General features: G+C 50.5%; 1 protein-coding gene across 1 annotated transcript in view; it reads left to right on the forward strand.

The window, feature by feature from the left end:
* Positions 1-448: 448 nt before the first annotated feature.
* The window catches only part of LOC116938316 (circadian locomoter output cycles protein kaput-like), a 144,109-nt gene continuing 129,577 nt past the window's right edge, over positions 449-14,980 (forward strand). The window contains exons 1-2 of the mRNA XM_076063396.1: positions 449-1,325; positions 4,488-4,530. The gene's annotated coding sequence lies outside the window, so the exon portion shown is untranslated. The remainder of the gene's footprint in view (positions 1,326-4,487; positions 4,531-14,980) is intronic.

Consider the following 14,980-nt stretch of genomic DNA (forward strand, 5'->3'; position numbering starts at 1 on the left):
GAGGTTTTTACCCCCTCGCACCTGGCAAGTCCCCTCCTTGGTCTCGCGCTCACTTCGGCAGTGTAGGTCACGGCGTGGCCCAGATTCTACACTGACACACACACAGACACACACACAGACACACACACGTTGTGTGTGTGTCTGTGTGTCAGTGTGTGTCTCTGTGTGTGTGTCTACCGGCCTGTCTCCACGCGTGTCTTCAAGGTAACGCAGTGTCTGTGTCTCTGTGTGTGTGTGTCTGTGTGTCAGTGTGTGTCTCTGTGTGTGTGTCTACCGGCCTGTCTCCACGCGTGTCTTCAAGAAGGTAACGCAGTGTCTGTGTCTCTGTGTGTGTCTCTGTGTCTGTGTCTCTGTGTGTGTCTCTGTGTGTGTGTGTCTGTGTGTCAGTGTGTGTCTCTGTGTGTGTGTCTACCGGCCTGTCTCCACGCGTGTCTTCAAGGTAACGCAGTGTCTGTGTCTCTGTGTCTCTGTGTCTGTGTGTGTGTCTGTGTCTCTCTCTGTGTGTCTCTGTGTGTGTCTCTGTGTCTGTGTGTCTCTGTGTGTGTCTCTGTGTGTGTGTGTGTCTGTGTGTCAGTGTGTGTCTCTGTGTGTGTCTACTGGCCTGTCTCCACGCGTGTCTTCAAGAAGGTAACGCAGTGTCTGTGTCTCTGTGTGTGTCTCTGTGTGTGTCTCTGTGTCTGTGTGTCTGTGTGTGTGTGTCTGTGTGTGTCTGTGTGTGTGTCTCTGTGTGTGTCTCTGTGTGTGTGTGTGTGTCTGTGTGTCATTGTGTGTCTCTGTGTGTGTCTGTGTCTCTGTGTGTGTGTGTGTGTCTGTTTGTCAGTGTGTGTCTCTGTGTGTGTGTCTACCGGCCTGTCTCCACGCGTGTCTTCAAGAAGGTAACGCAGTGTCTGTGTCTCTGTGTGTACGTCTCTCTGTGTCTCTGTGTCTGTGTGTGTGTCTGTGTGTCTGTGTCTCTCTCTGTGTGTGTGTCTGTGTCTCTCTGTGTGTGTGTGTCTGTGTCTGTGTGTCTCTGTGTGTGTGTCTGTGTGTGTCTACCGGCCTGTCTCCACGCGTGTCTTCAAGAAGGTAACGCAGTGTCTGTGTCTCTGTGTCTGTGTGTGTGTCTGTGTGTCTGTGTCTCTCTCTGTGTGTGTGTGTCTGTGTGTGTGTGTCTCTGTGTGTGCGTCTCTCTGTGTCTCTGTGTGTGTCTGTGTGTCTGTGTGTGTGTGTCTGTGTGTGTCTCTGTGTGTGTGTGTGTCTGTGTCTCTCTGTGTGTCTCTGTGTGTGTGTCTGTGTGTCTCTGTGTGTGTGTCTACCGGCCTGTCTCCACGCGTGTCTTCAAGAAGGTAACGCAGTGTCTGTGTCTCTGTGTCTGTGTGTGTGTCTGTGTGTGTGTGTCTGTGTCTCTCTCTCCCTGTGTGTGTGTCTCTCTCTGTGTGTGTCTGTGTGTGTTTCTGTGTGTCTGTGTGTGTGTGTCTGTGTGTGTGTCTGTGTCTCTCTCTGTGTGTCTGTGTCTCTCTCTCTCTGTGTGTCTCTGTGTGTGTGTCTCTGTGTCTCTCTGCGTGTGTCTCTGTGTGTGTGTCTGTGTGTGTCTCTCTCTCTCTGTGTCTCTCTCTCTCTGTGTGTCTCTGTCTTTCTGTGTATCTCTGTGTATGTCTCTCTCTGTCTTTCTCTCTGTGTATCTCTGTGTGTCTGTCTCTGTGTGTCTCTGTGTGTCTCTCTGTGTGTCTCTATGTGTGTGTCTTTCTGTGTCTCACTGTGTCTGTGTGTCTCTCTGTGTCTGTGTGTCTCACTCTGTGTCTGTGTGTGTGTCTCTCTGTGTGTCTCTGTGTGTGTGTCTCACTGTGTCTCACTCTGTGTCTCTGTGTGTCTCTCTGTGTGTCTCTATGTGTGTCTCTCTGTGTGTCTCTCTGTGTCTCACTCTGCGTCTGTGTGTTTCTCTGTGTGTCTCTATGTGTGGCTTACTGTGTCTGTGTGTCTCACTCTGAGTCTGTGTGTGTGTCTCTCTGTGTGTCTCTATGTGTGTCTCTCTGTGTGTCTCACTGTGTCTCACTCTGTGTCTGTGTGTGTGTCTCTCTGTTTGTCTCTATGTGTGTGTCTCTCTGTGTGTCTCTCTGTGTGTCTCTGTGTGTGTCTCACTGTATCTCACTCTATATCTCTCTGTGTGTATCACTCTGTGTCTCTCTGTGTGTCTCTGTGTGTGTGTCTCTCTGTGTGTTTCACTATGTCTCACTCTGTGTCTGTGTGTGTCTCTCTGTGTCTCTATGTGTGTCTCTCTGTATGTCTCGCTGTGTCTCACTCTGTGTCTGTGTGTGTGTCTATCTGTGTGTCTCTATGTGTGTGTCTCTATGTGTGTGTCCCTCTGTGTGTCTCACTGTGTCTCACTCTGTGTCTGTGCGTGTGTCTCTCTGTGTGTCTCTATGTGTGTCTCTATGTGTGTGTCTCTCTGTGTGTCTCACTGTGTGTCTGTGTGTGTGTGTCTCTCTGTGTGTCTCACTGTGTGTCTCACTGTGTCTCACTGTTGTGTCTGTGCGTGTGTCTCTCTGTGTGTCTCTATGTGTGTCTCACTGTGTCTCACTCTGTGTCTGTGTGTGTGTCTCTCTGTGTGTCTCATTGTCTGTGTGTCTCTCTGTGTGTCTCGCTGTGTCTCACTCTGTGTCTGTGTGTGTCTCTCTGTGTGTCTCTGTGTGTGTCTCTCTGTATGTCTCTCTGTGTGTCTCTGTGTGTGTGTCTCTGTGTGTCTCTGTGTGTGTCTCTCTGTGTGTGTCTCACTGTGTCTCACTGTGTCTGTGTGTGTGTCTCTTTGTGTGTCTCTATGTGTGTGTCTCTATGTGTGTCTCTCTGTGTGTCTCACTGTGTCTCACTCTGTGTCTGTGTGTGTGTCTCTGTGCATCTCTGTGTGTGTCTCTCTGTGTGTCTCACTGTGTCTCACTCTGTGTCTGTGTGAGTGTCTCTCTGTGTGTCTCTATGTGTGTCTCACTGTGTCTGTGTGTGTGTCTCTCTGTGTGTCTCTCTGTGTGTCTCTATGTGTGTCTCTCTGTGTGTCTCACTGTGTCTCACTCTGTGTCTGTCTGAGTGTCTCTCTGTGTGTCTCACTGTGTCTCACTCTGTGTCTGTGTCTCTATGTGTGTGTGTGTCTCTCTGTCTCACTGTGTGTCTCTATGTGTGTGTCTCTCTGTCTCACTGTGTCTCACTCTGTGTCTGTGTGTGTGTCTCTGTGTGTGTCTCTCTGTGTGTCTCGATGTCTCTCTGTGTGTCTGTGTGTGTGTCTCTCTGTGTGTCTCTATGTGTGTGTCTCTCTGTGTGTCCCACTGTGTCTCACTCTGTGTCTGTGTGTGTGTCTCTCTGTGTGTCTCTATGTGTGTGTCTCTCTGTGTGTCTCACTGTGTGTCTCTATGTGTGTTTCTCTGTGTGTCTCACTGTGTCTCACTCTGTGTCTGTGTGTGTGTGTCTCTCTGTGTGTCTCTATGTGTGTGTCTCTCTGTGTGTGTCTCACTGTGTCTCACTCTGTGTCTGTGTGTGTGTCTCTTTGTGTGTCTCTATGTGTGTGTCTCTATGTGTGTCTCTCTGTGTGTCTCACTGTGTCTCACTCTGTGTCTGTGTGTGTGTCTCTGTGCATCTCTGTGTGTGTCTCTCTGTGTGTCTCACTGTGTCTCACTCTGTGTCTGTGTGAGTGTCTCTCTGTGTGTCTCTATGTGTGTCTCACTGTGTCTGTGTGTGTGTCTCTCTGTGTGTCTCTCTGTGTGTCTCTATGTGTGTCTCTCTGTGTGTCTCACTGTGTCTCACTCTGTGTCTGTCTGAGTGTCTCTCTGTGTGTCTCACTGTGTCTCACTCTGTGTCTGTGTCTCTATGTGTGTGTGTGTCTCTCTGTCTCACTGTGTGTCTCTATGTGTGTGTCTCTCTGTCTCACTGTGTCTCACTCTGTGTCTGTGTGTGTGTCTCTGTGTGTGTCTCTCTGTGTGTCTCGATGTCTCTCTGTGTGTCTGTGTGTGTGTCTCTCTGTGTGTCTCTATGTGTGTGTCTCTCTGTGTGTCCCACTGTGTCTCACTCTGTGTCTGTGTGTGTGTCTCTCTGTGTGTCTCTATGTGTGTGTCTCTCTGTGTGTCTCACTGTGTGTCTCTATGTGTGTTTCTCTGTGTGTCTCACTGTGTCTCACTCTGTGTCTGTGTGTGTGTGTCTCTCTGTGTGTCTCTATGTGTGTGTCTCTCTCTGTGTGTCTCACTGTGTCTCACTCTGTGTCTGTGTGTGTGTCTCTCTGTGTGTCTCTATGTGTGTGTCTCTCTCTATGTGTGTGTCTCACTCTGTGTCTGTGTGTGTCTCTCTGTGTGTCTCACTGTGTCTCACTCTGTGTCTGTGTCTCTCTGTGTGTCTCTATGTGTGTGTCTCTCTGTGTGTCTCACTGTGTCTCACTCTGTGTCTGTGTGTGTGTGTCTCTGTCTCACTGTGTCTCACTCTGTGTCTGTGTGTGTCTCTCTGTGTGTCTCACTGTGTCTCACTCTGTCTCCCAGTGTCTCATCATTTCGGGGAGGAGAGAAGAGGACGAGAGAAGAGGTGAGAGGAAGAGTGAATGGAGTTTACCTGTGTGTGTGTGTACCTGTGTGTGTGTGTACCTGTGTGTGTGTGTGTACCTGTGTGTGTGTGTACCTGTGTGTGTGTGTACCTGTGTGTGTGTGTACCTGTGTGTGTGTGTGTACCTGTGTGTGTGTGTACCTGTGTGTGTGTACCTGTGTGTGTGTGTGTAACTGTGTGTGTGTGTACCCGTGTGTGTACCTGTGTGTGTGTGTACCTGTGTGTGTGTACCTGTGTGTGTGTGTACCTGTGTGTGTGTACCTGTGTGTACCTGTGTGTGTGTACCTGTGTGTGTGTACCTGTGTGTGTGTACCTGTGTGTGTGTGTACCTGTGTGTGTGTGTACCTGTGTGTGTGTGTGTACCTGTGTGTGTGTGTGTACCTGTGTGTGTGTGTACCTGTGTGTGTGTACCTGTGTGTGTGTGTACCTGTGTGTGTGTGTGTACCTGTGTGTGTGTACCTGTGTGTGTGTGTACCTGTGTGTGTGTACCTGTGTGTGTGTGTGTGTACCTGTGTGTGTGTACCTGTGTGTGTGTGTACCTGTGTGTGTGTGTACCTGTGTGTGTGTGTACCTGTGTGTGTACCTTTGTGTGTGTGTGTGTACCTGTGTGTGCGTGTGTGTACCTGTGTGTGTGTGTACCTGTGTGTGTGTGTGTGTGTACCTGTGTGTGTACCTGTGTGTGTGTGTGTACCTGTGTGTGTGTGTGTACCTGTGTGTGTACCTGTGTGTGTACCTGTGTGTGTGTACCTGTGTTTGTGTACCTGTGTGTGTACCTGAGTGTGTGTACCTGTGTGTGTGTAGCTGTGTGTGTGTGTACCTGTGTGTGTGTGTGTACCTGCGTGTGAGTGTACCTGTGTGTGTGTGTGTACCTGTGTGTGTACCTGTGTGTGTGTGTACCTGTGTGTGTGTGTACCTGTGTGTGTGTGTACCTGTGTGTGTGTGTGTGTACCTGTGTGTGTGTGTGTGTACCTGTGTGTGTGTGTACCTGTGTGTGTGTACCTGTGTGTGTGTGTGTAACTGTGTGTGTGTGTACCCGTGTGTGTACCTGTGTGTGTGTGTACCTGTGTGTGTGTACCTGTGTGTGTGTACCTGTGTGTGTGTACCTGTGTGTACCTGTGTGTGTGTACCTGTGTGTGTGTACCTGTGTGTGTGTGTACCTGTGTGTGTGTGTACCTGTGTGTGTGTGTACCTGTGTGTGTGTGTGTACCTGTGTGTGTGTGTACCTGTGTGTGTGTACCTGTGTGTGTGTGTACCTGTGTGTGTGTGTGTACCTGTGTGTGTGTGTACCTGTGTGTGTACCTGTGTGTGTGTGTGTGTATACCTGTGTGTGTGTGTACCTGTGTGTGTGTACCTGTGTGTACCTGTGTGTGTGTGTACCTGTGTGTGTACCTGTGTGTGTACCTGTGTGTGTGTGTGTACCTGTGTGTGTACCTGTGTGTACCTGTGTGTGTGTGTACCTGTGTGTGTGTGTGTACCTGTGTGTGTGTTTACCTGTGTGTGTGTACCTGTGTGTGTGTGTGTGTACCTGTGTGTGTGTACCTGTGTGTGTGTGTACCTGTGTGTGTGTGTACCTGTGTGTGTGTGTGTACCTGTGTGTGTGTGTACCTGTGTGTGTACCTTTGTGTGTGTGTGTGTACCTGTGTGTGCGTGTGTGTACCTGTGTGTGTGTGTACCTGTGTGTGTGTGTGTGTGTACCTGTGTGTGTACCTGTGTGTGTGTGTACCTGTGTGTGTGTGTGTGTACCTGTGTGTGTACCTGTGTGTGTGTGTACCTGTGTGTGTACCTGTGTGTGTGTACCTGTGTGTGTGTACCTGTGTGTGTACCTGAGTGTGTGTACCTGTGTGTGTGTAGCTGTGTGTGTGTGTACCTGTGTGTGTGTGTGTGTGTGTACCTGCGTGTGAGTGTACCTGTGTGTGTGTGTGTACCTGTGTGTGTACCTGTGTGTGTGTACCTGTGCGTGTGTGTACCTGTGTGTGTACCTGTGTGTGTGTACCTGTGCGTGTGTGTGTACCTGTGTGTGTGTGTACCTGTGTGTGTACCTGTGTGTGGTTACCTGTGTGTGTGTGTACCTGTGTGTGTGTGTATACCTGTGTGTGTGTGTACCTGTGTGTACCTGTGTGTGTGTGTACCTGTGTGTGTGTGTGTACCTGTGTGTGTGTGTACCTGTGTGTGTGTACCTGTGTGTGTGTACCTGTGTGTGTGTGTACCTGTGTGTGTGTGTGTGTGTACCTGTGTGTGTACCTGTGTGTGTGTACCTGTGTGTGTGTACCTGTGTGTGTACCTGAGTGTGTGTACCTGTGTGTGTGTAGCTGTGTGTGTGTGTACCTGTGTGTGTGTGTGTGTACCTGCGTGTGAGTGTACCTGTGTGTGTGTGTGTACCTGTGTGTGTACCTGTGTGTGTGTGTACCTGTGTGTGTGTGTACCTGTGTGTGTGTGTACCTGTGTGTGTGTGTGTGTACCTGTGTGTGTGTGTGTACCTGTGTGTGTGTGTACCTGTGTGTGTGTACCTGTGTGTGTGTGTAACTGTGTGTGTGTGTACCCGTGTGTGTACCTGTGTGTGTGTGTACCTGTGTGTGTGTACCTGTGTGTGTGTACCTGTGTGTGTGTACCTGTGTGTACCTGTGTGTGTGTACCTGTGTGTGTGTACCTGTGTGTGTGTGTACCTGTGTGTGTGTGTACCTGTGTGTGTGTGTACCTGTGTGTGTGTGTACCTGTGTGTGTGTACCTGTGTGTGTGTGTACCTGTGTGTGTGTGTGTACCTGTGTGTGTGTGTACCTGTGTGTGTACCTGTGTGTGTGTGTGTGTGTATACCTGTGTGTGTGTGTACCTGTGTGTGTGTACCTGTGTGTACCTGTGTGTGTGTGTGTACCTGTGTGTGTACCTGTGTGTGTACCTGTGTGTGTGTGTGTACCTGTGTGTGTACCTGTGTGTACCTGTGTGTGTGTGTACCTGTGTGTGTGTGTACCTGTGTGTGTGTTTACCTGTGTGTGTGTACCTGTGTGTGTGTGTGTGTACCTGTGTGTGTGTACCTGTGTGTGTGTGTACCTGTGTGTGTGTGTACCTGTGTGTGTGTGTGTACCTGTGTGTGTGTGTACCTGTGTGTGTACCTTTGTGTGTGTGTGTGTACCTGTGTGTGCGTGTGTGTACCTGTGTGTGTGTGTACCTGTGTGTGTGTGTGTGTGTACCTGTGTGTGTACCTGTGTGTGTGTGTGTACCTGTGTGTGTGTGTGTGTACCTGTGTGTGTACCTGTGTGTGTGTACCTGTGTGTGTACCTGTGTGTGTGTACCTGTGTGTGTGTACCTGTGTGTGTACCTGAGTGTGTGTACCTGTGTGTGTGTAGCTGTGTGTGTGTGTACCTGTGTGTGTGTGTGTGTGTACCTGCGTGTGAGTGTACCTGTGTGTGTGTGTGTACCTGTGTGTGTACCTGTGTGTGTGTACCTGTGCGTGTGTGTACCTGTGTGTGTACCTGTGTGTGTGTACCTGTGCGTGTGTGTGTACCTGTGTGTGTGTGTACCTGTGTGTGTACCTGTGTGTGTTTACCTGTGTGTGTGTGTGTACCTGTGTGTGTGTGTGTATACCTGTGTGTGTGTGTACCTGTGTGTACCTGTGTGTGTGTGTACCTGTGTGTGTGTGTGTACCTGTGTGTGTGTGTACCTGTGTGTGTGTACCTGTGTGTGTGTACCTGTGTGTGTGTGTACCTGTGTGTGTGTGTACCTGTGTGTGTGTGTACCTGTGTGTGTGTACCTGTGTGTGTACCTGTGTGTGTGTACCTGTGTGTGTGTGTGTACCTGTGTGTGTGTACCTGTGTGTGTGTGTACCTGTGTGTGTGTGTACCTGTGTGTGTGTGTGCACCTGTGTGTACCTGCGTGTGTGTACCTGTGTGTGTGTACCTGTGTGTGTGTGTACCTGTGTGTGTACCTGTGTGTGTGTGTACCTGTGTGTGTGTGTGCCTGTGTGTGTGTGTGTGTACCTGTGTGTGTACCTGTGTGTGTGTGTGTACCTGTGTGTGTGTGTACCTGTGTGTGTACCTGTGTGTGTGTACCTGTGTGTGTACCTGTGTGTGTGTACCTGTGTGTTTGTACCTGTGTGTGTACCTGAGTGTGTGTACCTGTGTGTGTGTAGCTGTGTGTGTGTGTACCTGTGTGTGTGTGTGTACCTGCGTGTGAGTGTACCTGTGTGTGTGTGTGTACCTGTGTGTGTACCTGTGTGTGTGTACCTGTGGGTGTGTGTACCTGTGTGTGTACCTGTGTGTGTGTACCTGTGCGTGTGTGTACCTGTGTGTGTGTGTACCTGTGTGTGTACCTGTGTGTGTGTACCTGTGTGTGTGTGTACCTGTGTGTGTGTGTGTGTATACCTGTGTGTGTGTGTACCTGTGTGTACCTGTGTGTGTGTGTACCTGTGTGTGTGTGTGTGTACCTGTGTGTGTGTACCTGTGTGTGTACCTGTGTGTGTGTACCTGTGTGTGTGTACCTGTGTGTGTGTGTACCTGTGTGTGTGTGTACCTGTGTGTGTATAGCTGTGTGTGTGTGTGTACCTGTGTGTGTACCTGTGTGTGTGTACCTGTGTGTGTGTGTACCTGTGTGTGTATGTACCTGTGTGTGTGTGTGTGTACCTGTGTGTGTGTGTACCTGTCTGTGTACCTGTGTGTGTGTGTACCTGTGTCTGTTTGTGTACCTGTGTGTGTACCTATGTGTGTGTACCTGTGTGTGTACCTGTGTGTGTGTGTACCTGTGTGTGTGTGTACCTGTGTGTGTACCTGTGTGTGTGTGTACCTGTGTGTGTACCTGTGTGTGTGTACCTGTGTGTGTGTGTACCTGTGTGTGTACCTGTGTGTTTGTGTACCTGTGTGTGTACCTGTGTGTGTACCTGTGTGTGTGTACCTGTGTGTGTATATACCTGTGTGTGTGTGTACCTGTGTGTGTGTACCTGTGTGTGTGTACCTGTGTGTGTACCTGTGTGTGTGTATACCTGTGTGTGTGTACCTGTGTGTGTGTGTACCTCTGTGTGTGTGTGTGTACCTGTGTGTGTACCTGTGTGTGTGTACCTGTGTGTGTACCTGTGTGTGTGTGTACCTGTGTGTGTGTACCTGTGTGTGTGTGTACCTGTGTGTGTACCTGTGTGTGTGTACCTGTGTGTGTGTAGCTGTGTGTGTGTACCTGTGTGTGTACCTGTGTGTGTGTGTACCTGTGTGTGTGTGTACCTGTGTGTATGTGTACCTGTGTGTGTGTGTACCTGTGTGTGTGTACCTGTGTGTGTGTGTGTACCTGTGTGTGTGTGTATCTGTGTGTACCTGTGTGTGTGTACCTGTGTGTGTGTACCTGTGTGTGTGTGTACCTGTGTGTGTGTGTACCTGTGTGTGTGTACCTGTGTGTGTGTGTACCTGTGTGTGTGTGTGCCTGTGTGTGTGTGTACCTTTGTGTGTGTGTACCTGTGTGTGTACCTGTGTGTGTGTCTGTGTGTACCTGTGTGTGTGTACCTGTGTGTGTGTGTACCTGTGTGTGTACCTGTGTGTTTGTGTACCTGTGTGTGTACCTGTGTGTGTACCTGTGTGTGTGTACCTGTGTGTGTATATACCTGTGTGTGTGTACCTGTGTGTGTGTACCTGTGTGTGTACCTGTGTGTGTACCTGTGTGTGTGTATACCTGTGTGTGTACCTGTGTGTGTGTGTACCTGTGTGTGTGTGTACCTCTGTGTGTGTGTGTGTACCTGTGTGTGTACCTGTGTGTGTGTACCTGTGTGTGTACCTGTGTGTGTGTGTACCTGTGTGTGTGTACCTGTGTGTGTGTGTACCTGTGTGTGTACCTGTGTGTGTGTGTACCTGTGTGTGTGTAGCTGTGTGTGTGTACCTGTGTGTGTACCTGTGTGTGTGTGTGTACCTGTGTGTGTGTGTACCTGTGTGTATGTGTACCTGTGTGTGTGTGTACCTGTGTGTGTGTACCTGTGTGTGTGTGTGTACCTGTGTGTGTGTGTATCTGTGTGTACCTGTGTGTGTGTACCTGTGTGTGTGTACCTGTGTGTGTGTGTACCTGTGTGTGTGTGTACCTGTGTGTGTGTACCTGTGTGTGTGTGTACCTGTGTGTGTGTGTGCCTGTGTGTGTGTGTACCTTTGTGTGTGTGTACCTGTGTGTGTACCTGTGTGTGTGTCTGTGTGTACCTGTGTGTGTGTACCTGTGTGTGTACCTGTGTGTGTGTACCTGTGTGTGTACCTGTGTGTGTATGTACCTGTGTGTGTGTGTGTACCTGTGTGTGTGTGTACCTGTGTGTGTACCTGTGTGTGTGTGTACCTGTGTCTGTGTGTGTACCTGTGTGTGTACCTATGTGTGTGTACCTGTGTGTGTGTGTGTACCTGTGTGTGTACCTGTGTGTGTGTACCTGTGTGTGTGTGTACCTGTGTGTGTGTACCTGTGTGTGTACCTGTGTGTGTGTACCTGTGTGTGTACCTGTGTGTGTGTACCTGTGTGTGTGTGTACCTGTGTGTGTGTACCTGTGTGTGTACCTGTGTGTTTGTGTACCTGTGTGTGTACCTGTGTGTGTACCTGTGTGTGCGTACCTGTGTGTGTATATACCTGTGTGTGTGTGTACCTGTGTGTGTGTACCTGTGTGTGTGTATACCTGTGTGTGTGTACCTGTGTGTGTGTGTACCTGTGTGTGTGTGTGTGTGTGTACCTGTCTGTGTGTGTACCTGTGTGTGTGTGTACCTCTGTGTGTGTGTGTACCTGTGTGTGTACCTGTGTGTGTGTGTACCTGTGTGTGTACCTGTGTGTGTACCTGTGTGTGTACCTGTGTGTGTACCTGTGTGTGCGTGTACCTGTGTGTGTACCTGTGTGTGTGTATCTGTGTGTGTGTACCTGTGTGTGTGTGTGTGTGTGACCTGGTCAAGGCCTATGATACCATCAGTAGGCCTGGGCTCTGGGTCGTTCTTCGTGCTTTTGGAGTACCTGACCCTCTGCTCATGATCATTAAGGACCTTCATGATGGTGAGCGGGCCCGGGTAAAACTACGTGGCCGGGAGTCAGAGCCATTCCCTGTACACCTTGGGGTGCGACAGGGATGTCCTCTGGCTCCCACATTATTTAACATCTATTTTGACCACGTAGTTCGTGAAGCCTTCAATAGCTGTACCGGGGGAATCTCCATATGGTAAAGATATAATGGGAGGCTAATCGATGCCCGGGTGCGGTCAAGGGATGGCTCCCTATTGCTCAACCATGTTATGCATGCTGATGATTTGGTAATAGCTGCTCAGTCAGAGGAGGAGTTGGAGACGCTGCTGCTGAGACTGGAGCGTGCCACTAAGAGGTGGGGCCTTACCATCAGCCCCACCAAAACTAAGCACCTGCCTGGGTATTTTGTACCATCGGACACTCCACCCCCACAACTCCCAATCGGTGATGGGGCAGTTGTGGAGAGAGTGGAGAGTTTCCCATACCTGGGCAGTGTGCTTATGACTGGCTCCAGTTTAACAGCAGAGGTCTCACTCCGAATCAGTCGAGCGGCAATATCTTTTCATCGGTTGCGTAACGCTGTGTGGAAGCTACCTGGTCTGTCGCTCCGCACTAAGCTTCAGGTCTTCTCGGCCACGGTCATTCCCTCCCTTCTCTACGCTTGCGAAACGTGGACCCCCCTAATGGAACATCTTCGCCGGTTAGAAACATTTAGGCTGGCCTGCCTACGATCCATCCTGGGTTTAACCAGACTGGATTGTGTGAGGAGCTCACAAATCCTTGAAAGATCTGGGCAGGGTCCCATTGGTGAGCTCCTCCGGCAGGCAAGGCCACGATGGCTGGGTCATGTAGCCCGCATGCCCAGCCACCGCATGCCGAAACAGCTTTTGTTTGGCCGGATCGAGGGGCTAAGCGGGCGCGGCACGGGCTAGAGAAGAGATGGAGTGATGTGGTACAGGAGGACGTGGAGCTGAGTGGACTTGCCGATGACTGGTACCAGCGGTGTCAAGATCGGCCTCTGTGGAGGAGGCTCGTGAAGGATGCTACTGGGCAGTTGGAGGCAGTCGCCCTCCAACAACAACGGAGGGCGGAGGAGCGACGCTCACAACAACGAGCGGAGCTCCGGGTGGCTAAAGCACAGCAGGTTGGCACAGTAGGGGGCACAGGTGGTGCATCAGCCAGTCATCTCAGTCAGTCGACCCGTGGCACCTGGGTCTGCCCCGTGACCTCCTGCCAGCGGGCGTTCGACACTTCACGTGGCCTCAGGGTGCACATAGCCTGGCACAAGCGTCGTGGTGACGTCACCGCCACTTAGTGGCGAATGGCGGTTGTTGTTGTGTACCTGTGTGTGTGTACCTGTGTGTGTGTGTACCTGTGTGTGTACCTGTGTGTGTGTGTACCTGTGTGTGTACCTGTGTGTGTGTACCTGTGTGTATGTGTACCTGTGTGTGGGTGTGTGTGTACCTGTGTGTGTGTACCTGTGTACCTGTGTGTACCTGTGTGTAAGTACCTGTGTGTGTACCTGTGTGTGTATACCTGTGTGTGTACCTGTGTGCGTACCTGTGTGTGTACCTGTGTGTGTGTACTTGTGTGTGTACCTGTGTGTGTGTACCTGTGTGTGTTCCTGTTTGTGTACCTGTGTGTGTGTGCCTGTGTGTGTGTGTACCTGTGTGTGTACCTGTGTGTGTGTGTACCTGTGTGTGTGTACCTGTGTGTGTACCTGTGTGTGTACCTGTGTACCAGTGTGTGTGTACCTGTGTGTGTGTACCTGTGTCTTTGTGTACCTGTGTGTGTGTACCTCTGTGTGTGTGTACCTGTGTGTGTACCTGTGTGTAGCTGTGTGTACCTGTGTGTGTGTACCTGTGTGTGTGTACCTGTGTGTGTACCTGTGTGTGTATCTGTGTGTACCTGTGTGTGTGTACCTGTGTGTGTGTACCTGTGTGTGTATGTACCTGTGTGTGTGTACCTGTGTGTGTGTACCTGTGTGTACCTGTGTGTTCGTGTACCTGTGTGTGTACCTGTGTGTGTGTGTACCTGTGTGTGTACCTGTGTGTGTGTGTACCTGTGTGTGTACCTGTATGTGTACCTGTGTGTGTAACTGTGTGAGTGTACCTGTGTGTGTACCTGTGTGTGTGTACCTGTGTGTGTACCTGTGTGTGTACCTGTGTGTGTGTGTACCTGTGTGTGTACCTGTGTGTGTGTACCTGTGTGTGTACCTGTGTGTGTGTGCCTGTGTGTGTGTGTGTACCTGTGTGTGTATCTGTGTGTGTGTGTACCTGTGTGTGTGTACCTGTGTGTGTGTACCTGTGTGTGTACCTGTGTACCTGTGTGTGTGTACCTGTGTGTGTGTACCTGTGTCTTTGTGTACCTGTGTGTGTGTACCTCTGTGTGTGTGTTCCTGTGTGTGTACCTGTGTGTAGCTGTGTGTACCTGTGTGTGTGTACCTGTGTGTGTACCTGTGTGTGTACCTGTGTGTGTGTGTACCTGTGTGTGTACCTGTGTGTGTGTGTACCTGCGTGTGTACCTGTGTGTGTACCTGTGTCTGTACCTGTGTGTGTACCTGTGTGTGTGTGTACCTGTGTGTGTGTACCTGTGTGTGTATGTATCTGTGTGTGTGTGTAACTGTGTGTGTGTACCTGCGTGTGTACCTGTGTGTGTGTGTACCTGTGTGTGTGTGTAACTGTGTGTGTGTACCTGTGTGTGTACCTGTGTGTGTGTGTGTACCTGTGTGTGTGTGTGTACCTGTGTGTTTACCTGTGGGTGTACCTGTGTGTGTACCTGTGTGTGTACCTGTGTGTATATGTACCTGTGTGTGTGTGTATCTGTGTGCGTACCTGTGTGTGTGTACCTGCGTGTGTACCTGTGTGTGTGTGTACCTGTGTGTGTGTGTAACTGTGTGTGTGTACCTGTGTGTGTACCTGTGTGTGTGTGTGTACCTGTGTGTGTGTGTGTACCTGTGTGTTTACCTGTGGGTGTACCTGTGTGTGTACCTGTGTGTGTACCTGTGTGTATATGTACCTGTGTGTGTGTGTATCTGTGTGCGTACCTGTGTGTGTGTACCTGTGTGTATGTACCTGTCCGGCAAAACAACCCCCTACCTCCTCGCGGTGCCGGACGGGCAACTCTGTCGTGGATAGTGCTGTGGGGGGAGGGCCAACTCCGATTGGCTCCTCCCCTCATGGCGTCTGTGAGCACCGCAGGGGCTAAACGGGGGCTCTGGACGGGTGCGAGGGGCTGGTAACCCCTCCACCTTCCAAAATTTACCACTAAACCACGTCTAAAATATCTAACTAATAAGCTTGTGCCGGAGGCCCTAGGGGGACAGGCGTCTATGACGTCTCCTGGCCAAACTCCAATTGGCGGAGCCAGGAGATTGAATCTCTACCCTCGGGGCTCCTCCAGAAACAACGAAAAGCCACTTCGTGTGGCCACGTGGAATGTTCGAACGCTCACTGCGGAAGAGAGGCTGCCACTCCTCTGTCGGGAG

This window comes from Petromyzon marinus, unplaced genomic scaffold (assembly GCF_048934315.1).
Source record: "Petromyzon marinus isolate PM22_M1 ecotype Great Lakes invasive population unplaced genomic scaffold, UKy_Petmar_22M1.pri1.0 PM_Scaffold_110, whole genome shotgun sequence".
Taxonomy (NCBI): Eukaryota; Metazoa; Chordata; class Hyperoartia; order Petromyzontiformes; family Petromyzontidae; genus Petromyzon; species Petromyzon marinus.